This window comes from Bombina bombina, chromosome 1 (assembly GCF_027579735.1).
Source record: "Bombina bombina isolate aBomBom1 chromosome 1, aBomBom1.pri, whole genome shotgun sequence".
In the NCBI taxonomy this organism is placed as follows: domain Eukaryota; kingdom Metazoa; phylum Chordata; class Amphibia; order Anura; family Bombinatoridae; genus Bombina; species Bombina bombina.
The window spans coordinates 1,393,220,309-1,393,239,937 of NC_069499.1; positions in this window are offsets into that span (position 1 = coordinate 1,393,220,309).

The following is a 19,629-nucleotide window of genomic DNA, read 5'->3' on the forward strand; positions in this document are numbered from 1 at the left end:
TGATATAGGGTGTTGATGTCATTAGACCACACCCCTTCTCATTACAGAGATGCACATCACCTAATATGCTTAATTGGTAGTAGGCTTTCGAGCCTATACAGCTTGGAGTAAGACAACATGCATAAAGAGGATGATGTGGTCAAAATACTCATTTGCCTAATAATTCTGCACTCCCTGTATAAGTGTATAATATTATAAATAACTCTGACTATACCGTATATATAATCCCTACACTGTTTTTATTTTTCTTAAATACCATAGGACTCAAGAGTGGTCCAGTTTTCTTTTTGTAGGCGCAAAATCGAGGGCAACAATGTTGTATGTATTACCATACTTAGAAGGCTCATTATGTAACCTTTTGCATGTGCAGTTAAGTTTTTAGTATGATTTCTACTGTGCACCTTCAAAAAAATTCCCCTGCGGAATTTCCATACAATTTTTTTTTAATAAAATATGATTTTTGCAGAATAGTCGTGATTTTTAATGCAATTAAACAATTCAGTTTTTTTTGTGCATATTATTATTTAAAAATGTCATTCATTTTATGATTTTGAATTAAGATTTTGAGCCCTACTGTAATGTATGAATCACCTTCACATACTTAAAAGTAGGAAACACCCCTTTGTGAGACACACTCTTCTCTAGGTAAAAACTGCCTTTACAGAATTAAGACAGGGGCTTCGTAGCACTGGCTGTATTTCTTAGAAAATCTCACACGAGGAGCCCCATCCGATATGCAGTGTCGCCTGCAAAAGCCAGCGACGCCGTTTTTTGTGCAGGTTTGGTATCCTATATACAGCGCAGCATATAAATGCGGCACTTATATTTCACCCGTCGGACGTAGTTTTTTCCCCATAGACTAACATATAAAACCTGCGCTATTTGGTATCCAATATCCAGCGCAAGGCCTTACGTGGCGAAAATGGAGAAAACGTACTCCATTTTCACCTCGCCATAAAATGCAGCCGTAGCAGGCCTTGCGCTGAGTATGGGAGCACCGTAACTCCCTAAAATGCCTGCAAAAAAAACCTAACACCTAACGTCTATCTACCTGTCAACCACAATCCCCCACCGCAATACCTAATAAAGTGTATTAACCCCTAAACCACCGCTCCCGGAGCACACCGCCACCTACATTATATGTATTAACCCCTAAACCGTCGCTCCCGGACCCCGCCGCACCTAAATATATTGTTTAACCCCTACACCTACATTAAATTTATTAACCCCTAATCTGACCCCCCTACACCGCCGCCACCTACATTAAATATATTAACCTCTAAACTGACCCCCCTACACTGCTGCCACCTACATTAAATGTATTACCCCCTAAACCTAAGTCTAACCCTTACACCCCCATAACTTAATTATTATTTAAATAAATCTAAATAATATTAATATTATTAACTAAATTATTTCTATTTAAAACTAAATACTTACCTATAAAATAAACCCTAACGGCTAGATTTGGTGTTTTGTCGGTAACGACCCGAAAAACTAACGCCGGCTTTTTTCTGGCCGCACCATAAAAATAACTCTGGTATTGAGAGTCCACATAAAGGCTGCGTTAGGCTCCAAAAAAGGAGCGTAGAGCATTTTTAACGCAGCTTCAACTCTCGATACCAGAGTTGCTTACGGACGCGGCCAGCCTCAAAAACGTGCTCGTGCACGATTCCCCCATAGGAAACAATGGGGCTGTTTGAGCTGAAAAAAAACCTAACACCTGCAAAAAAGCTGCGTTCAGCTCCTAACGCAGCCCCATTGTTTGCTATGCGGTAACCCTTCCTACGTCTGCACTTAACACTCTAACATGTACCCCGAGTCTAAACACCCCTAACCTTACACTTATTAACCCCTAATCTGCCGCCCCCGCTATCGCTGACCCCTGCATATTATTATTAACCCCTAATCTTCCGCTCCGTAAACCGCCGCTATTTACATTATCCCTATGTACCCCTAATCTGGTTCCCTAACATCGCCGACCCCTGTATTATATTTATTAACCCCTAATCTGCTCCCCACAACGTCGCCTCCACCTACCTACAATAATTAACCCCTAATCTGCCGACCGCAAAGCGCCGCCACCTACGTTATCCTTATGTACCCCTAATCTGCTGCCCCTAACACCGCCGACCCCTGTATTATATTTATTAACCCCTAATCTGCCCCCCTCAACGTCGCCTCCACCTGCCTACACTTATTAACCCCTAATCTGCCGACCGGACCTGAGCGCTACTATAATAAAGTTATTAACCCCTAATCCGCCTCACTAACCCTATCATAAATAGTATTAACCCCTAATCTGCCCTCCCTAACATCGCCGACACCTAACTTCAATTATTAACCCCTAATCTGCCGACCAGAGCTCACCGCTATTCTAATAAATGTATTAACCCCTAAAGCTAAGTCTAACCCTAACACTAACACCCCCCTAAATTAAATATAATTTACATCTAACAAAATTAATTAACTCTTATTAAATAAATTATTCCTATTTAAAGCTAAATACTTACCTGTAAAATAAATCCTAATATAGCTACAATATAAATTATATTTATATTATAGCTATTTTAGGATTTATATTTATTTTACAGGTAACTTTGTATTTATTTTAACCAGGTACAATAGCTATTAAATAGTTAAGAACTCTTTAATAGCTAAAATAGTTAAAATAATTACAAATTTACCTGTAAAATAAATCCTAACCTAAGTTACAATTAAAACTAACACTATACTATCAATAAATTAATTAAATAAACTACCTACAATTACCTACAATTAACCTAACACTACACTATCAATAAATTAATTAAATAAACTACCTACAATTAACCTAACACTACACTATCAATAAATTAATTAAATACAATTCCTACAAATAAATACAATGAAATAAACTTGCTAAAGTACAAAAAATAAAAAAGAACTAAGTTACAAAAAATAAAAAAATATCTACAAACATAAGAAAAAAATTACAACAATTTTAAACTAATTACACCTACTCTAAGCCCCCTAATAAAACAACAAAGCCCCCCAAAATAAAAAATGCCCTACCCTATTCTAAATTACAAAAGTTAAAAGCTCTTTTACCTTACCAGCCCTGAACAGGGCCCTTTGCGGGGCATGCCCCAAGAAGTTCAGCTCTTTTGCCTGTAAAAAAAAAACATACAATACCACCCCCAACATTACAACCCACCACCTACATACCCCTAATCTAACCCAAACCCCCCTTAAATAAACCTAACACTAAGCCCCTGAAGATCTTCCTACCTTGTCTTCACCCTACCAGGTTCACCGATCCGTCCTGGCTCCAAAATCTTCATCCAACCCAAGCGGGGGTTGGCGATCCATCATCCGGTGCCTGAAGAGGTCCAGAAGAGGCTCCAAAGCCTTCATCCTATCCGGGAAGAGGCGATCCGGACCGGCAACCATCTTGATCCAAGCGGCATCTTCTATCTTCATCCGATGACGACCGGCTCCATCCTGAAGACCTCCACCGTGGACCCATCTTCTTCCGGTGACGTCCAACTGCAGAATGACGGTTCCTTTAAGGGACGTCATCCAAGATGGCGTCCCTCGAATTCTGATTGGCTGATAGGATTCTATCAGCCAATCGGAATTAAGGTAGGAATATTCTGATTGGCTGATGGAATCAGCCAATCAGAATCAAGTTCAATCCGATTGGCTGATCCAATCAGCCAATCAGATTGAGCTTGCATTCTATTGGCTGATCGGAACAGCCAATAGAATGCGAGCTCAATCTGATTGGCTGATTGGATCAGCCAATCGGATTGAACTTGATTCTGATTGGCTGATTCCATCAGCCAATCAGAATATTCCTACCTTAATTCCGATTGGCTGATAGAATCCTATCAGCCAATCGGAATTCGAGGGACGCCATCTTGGATGACGTCCCTTAAAGGAACCGTCATTCTGCAGTTGGACGTCGCCGGAAGAAGATGGGTCCGCGGTGGAGGTCTTCAGGATGGAGCCGGTCGTTATCGGATGAAGATAGAAGATGCCGCTTGGATCAAGATGGTTGCCGGTCCGGATCGCCTCTTCTTCCCGGATAGGATGAAGACTTTGGAGCCTCTTCTGGACCTCTTCAGGCACCGGATGATGGATCGCCAACCCCCGCTTGGGTTGGATGAAGATTTTGGAGCCAGGACGGATCGGTGAACCTGGTAGGGTGAAGACAAGGTAGGAAGATCTTCAGGGGCTTAGTGTTAGGTTTATTTAAGGGGGGTTTGGGTTAGATTAGGGGTATGTGGGTGGTGGGTTGTAATGTTGGGGGGGGTATTGTATGGTTTTTTTTTACAGGCAAAAGAGCTGAACTTCTTGGGGCATGCCCCGCAAAGGGCCCTGTTCAGGGCTGGTAAGGTAAAAGAGCTTTTAACTTTAGTAATTTAGAATAGGGTAGGGCATTTTTTATTTTGGGGGGCTTTGTTGTTTTATTAGGGGGCTTAGAGTAGGTGTAATTAGTTTAAAATTGTTGTAATTTTTTTCTTATGTTTGTAGATATTCTTTTATTTTTTGTAACTTAGTTCTTTTTTATTTTTTGTACTTTAGCAAGTTTATTTCATTGTATTTATTTGTAGGAATTGTATTTAATTAATTTATTGATAGTGTAGTGTTAGGTTAATTGTAGGTAGTTTATTTAATTAATTTATTGATAGTGTAGTGTTAGGTTAATTGTAGGTAATTGTAGGTAGTTTATTTAATTAATTTATTGATAGTATAGTGTTAGTTTTAATTGTAACTTAGGTTAGGATTTATTTTACAGGTAAATTTGTAATTATTTTAACTATTTTAGCTATTAAATAGTTCTTAACTATTTAATAGCTATTGTACCTGATTAAAATAAATACAAAGTTACCTGTAAAATAAATATAAATCCTAAAATAGCTATAATATAAATATAATTTATATTGTAGCTATATTAGGATTTATTTTACAGGTAAGTATTTAGCTTTAAATAGGAATAATTTATTTAATAAGAGTTAATTAATTTCGTTAGATGTAAATTATATTTAACTTAGGGGGGTGTTAGTGTTAGGGTTAGACTTAGCTTTAGGGGTTAATACATTTATTAGAATAGCGGTGAGCTCCGGTCGGCAGATTAGGGGTTAATGTTTGAAGTTAGGTGTCGGCGATGTTAGGGAGGGCAGATTAGGGGTTAATACTATTTATGATAGGGTTAGTGAGGCGGATTAGGGGTTAATAACTTTATTATAGTAGCGCTCAGGTCCGGTCGGCAGATTAGGGGTTAATAAGTGTAGGCAGGTGGAGGCGACGTTGTGGGGGGCAGGTTAGGGGTTAATAAATATAATACAGGGGTCGGCGGTGTTAGGGGCAGCAGATTAGGGGTACATAAGGATAACGTAGGTGGCGGCGCTTTGCGGTCGGCAGATTAGGGGTTAATAAGTGTAGGTAGGTGGAGGCGACGTTGTGGGGGGCAGGTTAGGGGTTAATAAATATAATATAGGGGTCGGCGGTGTTAGGGGCAGCAGATTAGGGGTACATAAGTATAACGTAGGTGGCGGTCGGCAGATTAGGGGTTAAAAAAATTTAATCGAGTTGCGGTAATGTGGGGGGACCTCGGTTTAGGGGTACATAGGTAGTTTATGGGTGTTAGTGTACTTTAGAGTACAGTAGTTAAGAGCTTTATAAACCGGCGTTAGCCCAGAAAGCTCTTAACTACTGACTTTTTTCCTGCGGCTGGAGTTTTGTCGTTAGATGTCTAACGCTCACTTCAGAAACGACTCTAAATACCGGAGTTAGAAAAATCCCATTGAAAAGATAGGATACGCAATTGACGTAAGGGGATCTGCGGTATGGAAAAGTCGCGGCTGAAAAGTGAGCGTTAGACCCTATTTTGAGTGACTCCAAATACCGGCGGTAGCCTAAAACCAGCGTTAGGAGCCTCTAACGCTGGTTTTCACGGCTAACGCCAAACTCCAAATCTAGGTCTAAGATAGCTACAATATAATTAATAATTACATTGTAGCTATTTTAGGGTTTATATTTATTTTACAGGCAACTTTGTATTTATTTTAACTAGGTACAATAGCTATTAAATAGTTAATAACTATTTAATAGCTACCTAGTTAAAATAATTACAAAATTACCTGTAAAATAAATCCTAACCTAATTTACAAATACACTTAACACTACACTATTAATAAATTAATTAAATAAATTAACTACAATGATCTAAAATAAAATAAAATTAAATAAACTAAACTATAGTACAAAAACAAACACTAAATTACAAAAAATAAAAAATATTACAAGAAGTTTAAACTAATTACACCTAATCTAAGCCCCCAAATAAAATAAAAAAGCCCCCCAAAATAATACAATTCCCTATTCTAAATTACAAATAGCCCTAAAAAGGGCCTTTTGCCCCAAAGTAATCAGCTCTTTTACCTGTAAAAAAAAGAACAATCCCCCCCCCCAACATTACAACCCACCACCCACACACCCCTACTCTAAAACCCACCCGATCCCCCCTTAAAAAAACCTAACACTAGCCCATTGAAGATCACCCTACCTTGAGCCGTCTTCACCCAGCCGGGCCAAAGTCTTCATCCGATGGGCCAGAAGAGGACATCCAGACCGGCAGAAGTCTTCATCCTATCCAGGCAGAAGAGGACATCTGGACCGGCAGACATCTTCATCCAAGTTAGTCCGCCGGCCTAGAAGGATGTTCCGCGCCGGAGGTCTTCAAGATGGAGCCGTTCCTCGTTGGATGGATGAAGATAGAAGATGCCGGTCTGGATGTCCTCTTCTGGCCCATCGGATGAAGACTTCGGCCCGGCTGGGTGAAGACGGCTCAAGGTAGGGTGATCTTCAATGGGGTAGTTTTAGGTTTTTTTAAGGGGGGATCGGGTGGGTTTTAGAGTAGGGGTGTGTGGGTGGTGGGTTGTAAAGTTGGGGGGGGATTGTTCTTTTTTTTACAGGTAAAAGAGCTGATTACCTTGTGGCAATGCCCCGCAAAAGGCCCTTTTAAGGTCTGTTTGTAATTTAGTTTAGGATAGGGAATTTTATTATTTTGGGGGGCTTTTTTTATTTTATTAGGGGGCTTAGATTAGGTGTAATTAGTTTAAACTTCTTGTAATTTTTTTTTGTGCTATAGTTTAGTTTATTTAATTGTATTTTATTTTAGATCATTGTAGTTAATTTATTTAATTAATTTATTGATAGTGTAATGTTAGGTGTAATTGTAACTTAGGTTAGTATTCATTTTACAGGTAATTTTGTAATTATTTTAACTAGGTAGCTATTAAATAGTTATTAACTATTTAATAGCTATTGTACCTAGTTAAAATAAATACAAAGTTGCCTGTAAAATTAATATAAACCCTAAAATAGCTACGATGTAATTATTAATTATATTGTAGCTATCTTAGGGTTTATTTTATAGGTAAGTATTTAGTTTTAAATAGGAATAATTTAGTTAATAATATTAATATTATTTAGATTTATTTAAATAATAATTAAGTTAGGGTGGTGTTAGGGTTAGACTTAGGTTTAGGGGGTAATACATTTAATGTAGCGGTGGCGGCTGTGTAGGGGGGCCAGATTAGGGGTTAATATATTTAATGTAGGTGGCGGCGGGGGCCGGGAGTGGCGGTTTAGGGGTTAATACATATAATGTAGGTGGCGGTGGGCTCCGGAAGCAGCGGTTTAGGGGTTAATACTAGGATAGGTTTATTGCGGTGTGGGCTATGCTGGTTTAGGGGTTAATAATTAGGCTTATTGCGTTGTGGGGGGTTGTCGGTCTAGGGGTTAATACATTTATTATTAGGAGTAAGAGGAGGGATTGTGGATATAAGGGTATACGTGTCGGGCTGATTTTTAAGAGGCGTGTTAGACAGTTACGGGAGATTTAATATTTTAGTTAGTTTTTTTAGGCGCAGGCAGTTTCTAAAGTGCCATAAGTCACTGGCGACTCCAGAAATTTGTAGTTACGCTCATTTCTGGACTTTAGCAACTGCCGGCGGGGTATATGTAATACCCCTATGTGCGAGGTGAAACTACAGGCGGCACGGGTTCCCTTGCTTGCGCCAAAAACTACGCCATATATCGGATCGCGCCCGAGAGCTTTAGTTAGTCCACCATATCCATATATCCTTTACTGCCTAATTTTTGCACTGCTGATTGGATCAGCAGCAGTTTCTGCTCTGGACTAGCAGTGTTCTGACTGATACTTCTACTATGTGTTTAATCCCTTTTTGGGGGGTGAAACACAGAGTAGCAGGGTCACTAGTCTTAAAATTATGTGCTCTAATGAATTAGCTAGGGAAATAGAGATTGGAGCACCTAGGGAATGTGGCCAATCCTGCTGCTAATACAGTTTAACCCCTCAGGAAAAACTAAATAAGGTGCAATAAAAAACAAAAATGTGTAATGCAGGGCTAAAAGCACAGATTGGAGGTCAAATGATAATATAAAATGTATGTATACAATATGGATTTAATATTTAAAAAGAACAGTTAAATATACATGTGTCAATTCAATAAAGGTAATAGGTTGCAATCAATATAGGGACGTCTCCAAAAAATGTTCAAGTACAGCAACAGATTATAAAGCAGATAAAATAAAAATGGCGATTAAAATCTAAGCATATATAAAATATAAGAAACCGATTCTGCATATTAAAGAACAATGTTAGTGGCCTCGATCACCTAAATCGTGAGTTCTCAGGAGGTATACAGAGGATATGAACCCTGTAGGAGTTTCAGTTCAGATATCAACTCGACGGATTTGATAAGAGGTTACCTTAAATACTCTGGATACTCGGGTTTGAGTTGCTTCGTAGACCTCTATATCCCTATGTCATATGTAGGCACATCCAGCATGCGTATCCAGTGTGTGTGGAAAGCTCCGGTCACCGACTCCCCTCTGCACTTCAGAGGTTGGAGGTCAGATGTGTTGGCTGAGCCAAATTCGCTGATATCAATTGATGCAATGTGCAGGCCTCCTAATAGTGGATCCGGATAGCTGATGTTAGATAGGGTTCATATCCTCTGTATACCTCCTGAGAACTTACAATTTAGGTGATCGAGGCCACTAACATTGTTCTTTCATATGCAGAATCTGTTTCTTATATTTTATATATGCTGAGGTTTTAATCACCATTTTTCTTTTATCTGTTGTTGTATTTGAAAAATTTTAGGAGACGTCCTTTATATCGATTGCAACCTATTACTTTTATCGGATTGACACATGTATATTTAACTGTTCTTTTTAAATATTAAATCCATATTGTATACATACATTTTATATTATCATTTGAACTCTAATCCGTGCTTTTAGCGCTGCATTACACATTTTTGTTTTCTCGAATGAATTAGAGCATGCAATTCTTTGACTATAATGACCCTTTAAATCTTTTATAAAAGCCAATTAACGGGGGTGACCCTTAGGATTTATGTTCAAAAGTTTAAAATGAATGCATGCATCTATCTAATTAGCATGACTAAGGGGTTACATGCCCTAATTGTTGCTATTCTGGTATTAATGTTCTAAATAAAGGTGCCGTGGAGTGGAGTGCTACTCTGTGTTTGACTAAATAAGCGAAGTTCATGGACTGTAAAATAATGGAAATTTGCAAGCAAAATGAAGGTGTAAACACATTTAAAACATTTATATTTTCAATTCTTTATTCTTGACTTCTTTGCAAAGACGATGTATTTGTTTATGGTTTTGTGTGTACAATGGTTAGTGACACTTTCAAAACAATTGCTCACATGGGGGTCCATTTATTAAGCAGCAGATGTTGCTTCGGAGCCCCATTGTTTCAGGTCCACCTGAAACGAAAGTTAAGAAGCAGCGGTCGTAAGATCACTGCTCCTTAATTTCTCTGCCACCTGAAATCATCCAGATACGATATGATCTGGATGATTGACAGCCCCTGCTAGCGGCCAATTGGCCACCAGTGAGCAGGGGGCGGCATTGCACAAGCATTTCACCAGAAATGCTTGTGCAATGTTAAATGACGACAGCGTATGCTGTCGGCATTTAGTGAGGTCTAAATCTACCCCTTGGAGTCTGTCTATTGAAGAAGATACCCAGGGTTGGAAAAATATCACCATAGTTTACCTACTGGGGAATAAGTTACTAGGCTAGTCAATCAATGTTAAAGGGACTTTAAGTCAGAATGAAACTTTCATGATTCAGATTCAGCAGCAATTTTAAACAACTTTTCAATTTACTACCATTAACAAAATGTGCAGTCTTTTTATATTTACACTTTTTGAGTCACCATCTCCTACTGAGCATGTGCAAGAATTACCAGTTTGTATGTATTTGCATTTGGCTGATGGCTGTCACATGACACAGGGGAAGTGGAAATAAACATAAATTTGTCCGAAAAAAATCTACTACTCATTTGAAGTTGAAACTAAGTTCTACTGCATTTGTCTTTTTATCCTGCGTTTATTTATTATGCAAATCTACTGTATTTACTGGCCCTTACTTTTTTATATATATAATGTTTATATGTGTTTTCGGCCTAATAAAGCAGCATTTACTAGCCAAGAAACATGTTTTTACCTATTAATAGAATGAATGAAGGTGAAAGTTAATTTGTGTAAAGGGACATAAAACAGTTTCAACAATAATGTGCTCATATCAACTGCACAGCATGATAAAACACACACTACATCAAAATATGTGCATTTTATTAAGTTTATTACCTATTTATTCTACTTATGTAGCATAGCTTCTGGTAAAAGCCGTGAAAAGGGGCTGCGGTCTGTACAGGAAGTGGGCCGGTGCTAGCAAGTGCACAGAGAACAGGTGTTCACTCAAAGCACCATATCTAGCAAATTTTTATTTTCTCTCATATAATTTAAAAATAAGATGACCAAACATTCCAATTTTTAGGGACATTCCTGAATTAGGTCAGTGTGTCCCTAATTTTGTAAACGGCTACGCTATGGTTTCCCGGATTGTCCCAAATTTGCCCACATGGGCTTTCTGTTCCTTGTCCCAGTGTGTAAATGACTTTCGACAAAATCAGCTGCAGTTACTTCTACATCAAGGAGGGGTCAGTGTTGTGTATCACAGATTACATTCTAAGTGATTGCCAAGTGAGGCAGGATAGATCTGGTGATCTTTATAGTGGTGATTAATGTCAGTCTGCTGCTGCTATACAGGGACCATCTGTGCCATGTACAGTGTGTGCAGGGCTGGGGTAGTTCTATACGATAGCAGTGTTTCACAAATTTCATAGCCACCCCCACAAAGTGCTTTTAAAGGTTCTAGTACAGACCATACTGTTATCCGAAGGACATTTGTCTGTCAGATTATTATCTGTCGCACACGCATTCTGTCTGAGAACCTTTAAAAGCATATCGTGGGGCGTGGGAACCATGGTTAGGTTCCCAGAGGAGATTGCAGCACCTGAGGCTCTGATTAGAACAGAACTCTCTGGAGCATATCTGCCCTCGGCCGTTAATGCATGATCTTATCTGATTGGTTATGCATCTTGTGACCTCACAGAGACACAAACCAATCAGATCATGCATCAATTGCTGAGGGCACAAACGCTCCAGAGAGTTATTTTCTAATCAGAACCTCGGGCGCCACAACCGACTCCATGGAACCTAACCATGGGTCCCACCCCCCACAACGTGCTTTTAAAGTTTCTCGGACAGAATGCATGTGCGACAGAAAATAATCTGACAGACAAATGTCAGTCGGATAACAGTTCGGTCTGTCCAAGAACACAAAAATGTAATTTCCTGTTGTAAAAAAAACATGGTAGAAAACATATGAAAAATCCACATATGAAAAATAAAAATGTTTCATTTAAAAAAATTAAAATGTTTCATGAATAAAAATGTTTCATGTTGTGGTTGTAAATTTTTTAAATTTCCTGTTGTTGTAACAAAAAATGGTACAAAACATATGAAAAATAATAATAACAATTATGAAATAACAAAACATGGTACAACACATATGAAAAATCCACATATGAAATATAAAAATGTTTTATTTCCTGTTGTTGTAACAAAAACATTGTACAAAACATAAATTTGTGTAATCCAAAATAAAAATGTTTAATTTACTGTTGGTGTGTTTTCCTAGCATTACGCTCCAAGCATTACCCGGGTAAAGACCAATGTATGATTTTATTAGCTTTATCCAGAAGTGTTTGGGTAATCCTAGGATTACCCGGGTAAAGCCCAAAGTATTGATCTTACATTGGGCTTTACCCACAGCCACTGGGTAACATATATATATATATATATATATATATATATATATATATATATATAAATATATATATATATATATAAACCAGTTAGAGAGAGGAAACCCAAGAGCCTGTGCTCAAATAATCAAGTATTCCTGGAAAACAGGCTAGAACGGCCAATGTTGTCCTGCACTTGGCCTCAATTAACCGCTGTGTGTGAGGAGAGGAAATCATCCGCAAGAGGGGTAAGCAGCTGTCGGGTGTATTTCCCCAAGTCAAGGGTAAGAACTTACTTGCTAGGTGTCCTGGCGTAAAACCCTCCAAAGAGCCGTGGTCGACAGTACCTCAATGGGCTAAGCACGCTCAGTGACCCAGACGTTCACCTCCTTGACTTCTCGGGGATCAATCCGCCATCACTGTACAACAGTTTGTTCCTCTGCTGCTTGCTCCGTCCTGTCTTGATAGCGCCAAACAAGCGCCCAATCCTCACTCGTTCAGGAAACTTTAATCCACCAATCAGGGAAAAAGCCATCAAGAGAAAATTCTTCTTTGTAGTGCTGTATGACTCCCGGACTTGAAGGTGCATGGCTGTATAGGGAATATCTTCATGCAACAATTTATAAATTCAGCCAGCACAAAACTTCTTTAAAATATATATATATAGTGGTCATTGCTATACACCATGTTTTAGTTGGGATGGTAATTTTTTATTTATAATCCCCATAGCCAAAAGAAAAATTACAAATACCACTACTATAAGGTGGATCAGAGCAATTACTACCCAAAAGATCTTTACATTTTGTTATAACACACAATAAAAAAAAAGGTTGTGTGTATGTATTTTTGTGGTAGTCATCATGTACCATTCTACAGTTGAGGTAGTAATTTTTCTTTTAATCCCCACAGTCCAAAATAAAAATTACAAATACCACTTTTGCTTGTTTGTGTGTGTATACACTTATATATGCATATAAGTGTTTGTGTGTGTATACACTTATATATGCATATATGTGTGTGTGTGTGTATAACCCCCCCACACCCTAAAATAAATATAAAATTGCAAATACCATCTCTACTGAAAGGCAGCTGAAAGCAATTACAAACGTTATATTTATGATTTGTATTTTTTGAATTTAGATATTTCTTAGATATTTATTTCTTTAAACCAAGTTTCTTTAAACTAAAAGGTGCTATTAGTAATTATTTATTTTTTGTTTCATTGGCAACTAATTTTTTTTTAGTTGCTAGGCAACATCAGTGCATCAGCAAAAGCCAGCAGGGAATCACTGCTTTACACATGCCCAGTAGAGGGCTTCTCTGAGAAGGCCATGTAGATGTGCAGAGAAAATCTAGGTTTAAACATTGCAGCTCTCTTTGTATCCTGCAGGTAGCGGCTTAGCAGGGAACTTCGAAGTGCTTTTTTAAAGTAAAAACAGGTAAAAGCATTACTGGGCTAAAAGAAGTTGCACCCAGGTGGTAAATCGTCAAAGAACAGATTAACAATGGTATTGAGCCGGTTGTTCATTCCTGTGAGTGCACTTCTCTCTGTATGTATTTAGTCTCCCTATGGGAAAAAGGGGCAACCAGACGTGGACTCCTTGCTCAATGTGCTTAGAGGAATATGGCTACACCTCACTGACAAGGCCCAATGAAGGCGGAAAAATTGTCTGGGGTTGCTGTGTTCCTTGATCATGGAGGAATTGCCTGGTATTTCTGCGCTGGACTGACCGTAATAGGCGGGATCAGACTGATATACTACAGGAAAGTTCTACTCTGTGAAAAGCATTACTAGGCTTAAAGAAGTTGCACCCAGGTTGTAAATCGCCATAGAACAGGCTAACAATGGTATTGAGCCGGTTATTTGTTCCTGTGAGTGCACTTCTCTCTGTATGTATTTAGTCTCCCTGTGGGAAAAAGGGGCAACCAGTTGTGTACTCCTTGCTCAGTGTACTTATAGGAATATGGCTACACCTCACTGACGATCATCTGGGGTTGCTGTGTTCCTTGTTCAGAGAGGAATTGCCTGCTATTTCTGCGCTGGACTAACCGTAATAGGTGGGATCTGACTGATATACTACAGGAACGTTCTACTATGTGAAAAGCATTACTAGGCTAAAAGAAGTTGCACCCAGGTGGTAAATCGACATAGAACAGGCTAACAATGGTATTGAGCCGGTTGTTCGTTCCTGTCAGTGCAGTTCTCTCTGTATGTATTTAATTTTTTTATTGAGGTCAATGAAAATAATACAGACAGAATCATACAAGGAAACCTGAAACAACAATATAGATGTTACCATTCCAAGCATATGCTAAGAAAAAAAATATGAAAAAAATGCACTCTCTGTTACAAAATAACTGAGACACAGAATCTTGTCAACACTCTTTTTTAGTAATAGTCATTTTGTAGAAACTTTTTACAAACTAATAGGCCACTCTTGGGCTCTAAAGATATTCTTCACCACAACAGAAGGTATAACTAAAAGTATATGACCACTCTTGCGTCTCTTCAAATCAGCAGTTCTTGGATGATGTGGTATGTGAACAGTAAAGTCCAATGTCCATCTTAATTAACAGCTAGTGATATCTAAATAGCCCAACAGCAACATGAAAATAAGAAAAACACCCAAATATAGTCAGCATTAGTGTTAAATGGAACATAATAAAAAAGGCATCTTAAATATAATTGTTCATCGCAAAATAAATAAATATTTCCAAAGCACTGTGAAAAAAAGACATATACTACCCCATCTGATAACATGGGATTTTTTCTTTTCTATTTTTCTTCTCCTCTCTTTTTTTTTTTCTTTTTTCATTCTCTTGTTCCTCATTTCGCTTTCCTTTCTTTCCCTCCTCTTTTTCTTTTTCCCCCTTTATTTTCCTTTCCTTTTTCTTTTTTTTTCTTTCTTTTTACTTTTTTTCTTTCTTTCCCTTTCCTCCCTCTCTTCCCCTTCTTTCCTTTCTCTTATTTTTCCCCTTTCTTCTCTCTCCTTCTTTTCCTTCTCTTCTCCTCTTCTTCACCAAGGAAATACAACACAGCTTTGAACTTTCATGTAAGAGGCTGAAGGTCCAGGGGTTTGATCTTAGGTCTAATGTGAGTATGTGACTAACAGGAGCTGCAGGGCCTTAGGTGATGATCTACATATAAAGCTGACAGGGTCTTTGTTGAAATCCTATCACGACCCACACTTTTGCCTCATGTCAAGTCACCCACCATTTATCCAGTATTTGAGGAGGACATGTGGCAACCATAGTGACATGTAGCAGAGGGTTTCAATTAATGGAGTATATTCAAATGAGGAATCAGTTACTAGTGGTGTTCCTCAAGGGTCAGTTCTTGGGCCTGTTTTGTTTAACATGTTCATAAATGGTATTGGAAGTGGGCTTAAAGGGAAAGTTTGCTTGTTTGCGGATGATACAAATATTAATGTTCCAGAACGGGTTGATAAAATGAACAATGATATTATAAAAAACTAGAGGACTGGGCAAATAAATTGGACCTGAAATTTAATATTACCAAGAGCAAAATTATGCATATAGGATCCAAAAACCCAAAGGCCAATTATAGTCTCAATGGTATATTACTGAATGTAACTAAAGAGAAATGGGACTTGGGAATAATTATTTCAGATGATTTAAAAGTTGGTACACAATACAGTAGTGATAAAAAGTACAATAATCACTTGGTGAAATAAATATAAAACAATAAAAAGTGATAAACTAAATCATATACAAGAATCATATAATATCTATATATAGTGGGTAAGGATATAGTGGTCCCGCCAAGGGGTTACTCACACTTTTTTTTTCATCCTCCATCTTTGAAATGGGCAAAGTCGCATATCTTTTAATCCTCATGTATGAATAGTTCTTTTTAAGAAAAAGGGCAGATATTGCTTTTCTCCGTAATGTAATATATTAGGAAATACTTTCATCTTAGAACAAATTATAATGCTATATGTTTATACAATATTTTATACTTAATCAAAACCACTTTACAATGTTATATAGTAGTTAGAAGCCAATTGTGGAGCCTATACAAAACCTCTTCATTATATTAAATTTAAAAAGTACTAACTTACTATATATATATATATATATATATATATATATATACATATATATATATATATATATATATATATATATATATATATATATATACACAAGATAAGTGATAGAACAACATATTCAATCACTCACATATTTTACATAATAAGAGTTAATTGAAACTTTAGTAATATCATTGCATGTATATGTTTATAAAAATATTAACATGAACAAAAACAAAAGTTCTACTTTATGAAATATGTTTATACATACATTGTATCCATTTACTCAATTACCAGATCTGATGAATACTCTCTATTTTTCATCAATAAAGATAACATTTATCTAACAACTGGAATGATAACTATAATGGTAGCTGTATGATTCAAAGTTGGGTCTCTGTTATTTTCCATATGTTTTTAATAAAGGGAGTAATTTGTAGATTTCCTATGTCTAATTATTGTTATGTTTGTATTAAGAGGTCTGACTATGGTAAATCTATCTCATCATTTCAAAGTTATTTACATCATAATACCACATAATATTAACCAAACATAGAAAGAGGAAAATAACAAAATACAGTTTTTAAATGATGATGTAGCATCACATTAATTCAGAAAGTGATGTAACTCAAAGTCCTTGTTCAAACCATACGGTACTAAAGTATCAAGAATATAGATCCATTTTATCTCTAGTTGCCCTAGGCTTTGTAATCTATCACCTCCCCTCCAATTTTGGGTAACTTTCCTAATACCGATGAACTCTAAGTGTTTAGGGTCCCTATTATGAACTCTATCAAAATGTGCTGATACTGTATGTTTTTCGAAACCTGTTGGTATGCTGTATACATGTTCGTTAATTCGGGTCTTTAATAATCTAGTAGTCCTCCCAACATAAAACAAATCACATAAACAACGTACCATGTAAAGTACATATTTACTATTACATAAAAATGGTTTCTCTTATGTCAAATTTCTTACTTACTCTAGAAAAAAAATGATTTTATACCTCTATTAGTTGTTTTTGTGTTTTGACATGCATTACATGATTGGCATTTCACAAATCCCATCTGAGCTGTATGTAACCAATTTAAATTTTTATCTCTAATATAACTTTTTGTTAGTTGGTCTTTTATATTAGGTACTTTCCTGTATACAATATTTGGTCTTTCGTCCAAAATAGTTTCCAATACAGGGTTTCTAAATAGTATTTTCCAGGGGTTATTAATAATATCTTTAATTTGGTTGTATTGTGAACTATGTCTTAATAATAATGGGATCTATGGAATCTAAATAAGTTAAAGCCAAATTACAAATCCAATTTAAAATATGACGAACAACTAGCTTTGAATCAACTGAAGGAAAACAAAGAAATTGTCATTAAGTCAGCTGACAAGGGTGGGGGTTGTAATTATGAATAAAAAAGACTACCTAAGTGAGTGTCACAGACAACTAGGAGATACATCCACTTATTGCACACTAATGTACAATTCAACTATTTTATATAAAGAAAAACTAAAAAAGTATTTAAAGAAAGGAATGGAACTAGGCATACTATATAAAAATATAGGACCCCCACACTATATGTGTTACCCAATGTCAGGGTACCTGTGAAATAAAAGTAGAAAATAGGAGCATAGGCAGCGGTACATGCACTTAAAAATATTTAATGACAAGAAAGCGTCAGGGCACAAAGAGTGAAGACCAATAACACATATGTCAAACAAAAATGTGAGAGGGGATAAACACCCCAGGGTAAATACTGACAAGAAAAATCTAACAGGACAAGCTGCAAACTAACAGGTATACGCGTTTCAGCTTACAGCCTTACTCATTACCTAGTTAAAACAAATCTAAATGGTGCTTTAAAAATGGCAGCCTGTCCTCCCATTGGTAGTTGGGACACTCCCCTCAAAAAGATATATCTCCAATGGGTGCACTAGTTGAGTAGCTACAAAACCTAATTCAATAAAGACGTGTAATAGCACATAATGAGATTGCAGTTATTTACATAGGAAATACTAAATACTGAATCATACACAGGTTATTTTTAGACAATAATAGAAATATAGTAAGAGAGTAGTAGAGGACTCCATTCTCGGCAGGATCCCGTGCTGTACAGAGGGCTTGTTCCTTACAGTACACACTGAAATACAACGATAATATGAGTCAGTTACTAGGGATGTATCACATAAAAACAGCCCTATACATTATACATACAATATGTTCAAAGCACTGAAGTGTTTAGGCACTTATAAGTACAAGTCATTATATAACCTAAGGAAAAGAAAGAAGTGAGAAAAGGAGAGAAAGAGAAATTTCTTAAACCATTAGGGTATATTAAAGTGGACCTAAGTCACTCCCTACTAATATAGTAGTTTAGTCAACCCTATCCTAATACTAAACTTATCAGAAGATGCTGTATATAAACTTGCTGTAGTTAGATATGGATAGGGATATAATATAGACCCAATTAGTTCACCTATGGTGAGTGCAGATATTTCAGGTTAGAAGGCTTGCTGGGGGAGAGTGCGGCCTCACCAAAAATTGATGAGGTCATACTCTGAATTTAGACCTTCTGGAACCCTCGTCCTTAGCTTAAAAATCCAGAATGCCTCCCTCTCCCACAGCTTGCGAACCCTATCAACCCTATCAACCCCTCCCCTCTCAATGATGGTCCAGGTGAGGGAACTTGTGTTTTTATGATGTATACCCGCAAAATGTTGTACCAGTGCTGTAGTTAGGACACCTGCCCTTATATCACCTAGATGCTCCTTAATGCGGGTTCTGGCTTCTCTAGTTGTAAGGCCTACGTACTGGAGGGAACATTCACTACAGGTAATGATATAGACAACATATGTGGACCTGCAATTAAGACAGGAATCTATCCTAAAGCTTTGACCCGTCAAAGCTGAGCTGAATTGATCACCCAGTGCTAGCTTCTCGCATGCCACACATGTGCGGTGGTGGCAGCGAAAAGTGCCCTTACAGTTCAGCCATGACGAGGTAGGTTGTCCTGTACGTTTAATCCTTGTAGGTGCCACAATATTGCCTATTGTTCTATTCCTTTTGTAGGAATACCTGAGTCCTTCAGCAACTACTTCCTGGATTTTATCGTCAGCAGATAGCATATTAAAATTATCCCTCACTATCTGGCAGATCTCCCTGTATTGTTTCGAGTACTCTGTCAAGAAGACAACCTTGTTGTCTTTCCTTTTCAGAGTGCTTGATTGGGATCCAAGGAGTTTCTCCCTTGGTATACCCCTCACGGTATTCCTAGCCTTGGTGATGACAGAGCTCCTATAGCCTCTCTCTTTCAATCTCATGGCTAGTTCATTTGCTTGTTTCTCATAGGCCTCTGCATCACTGCAGTTC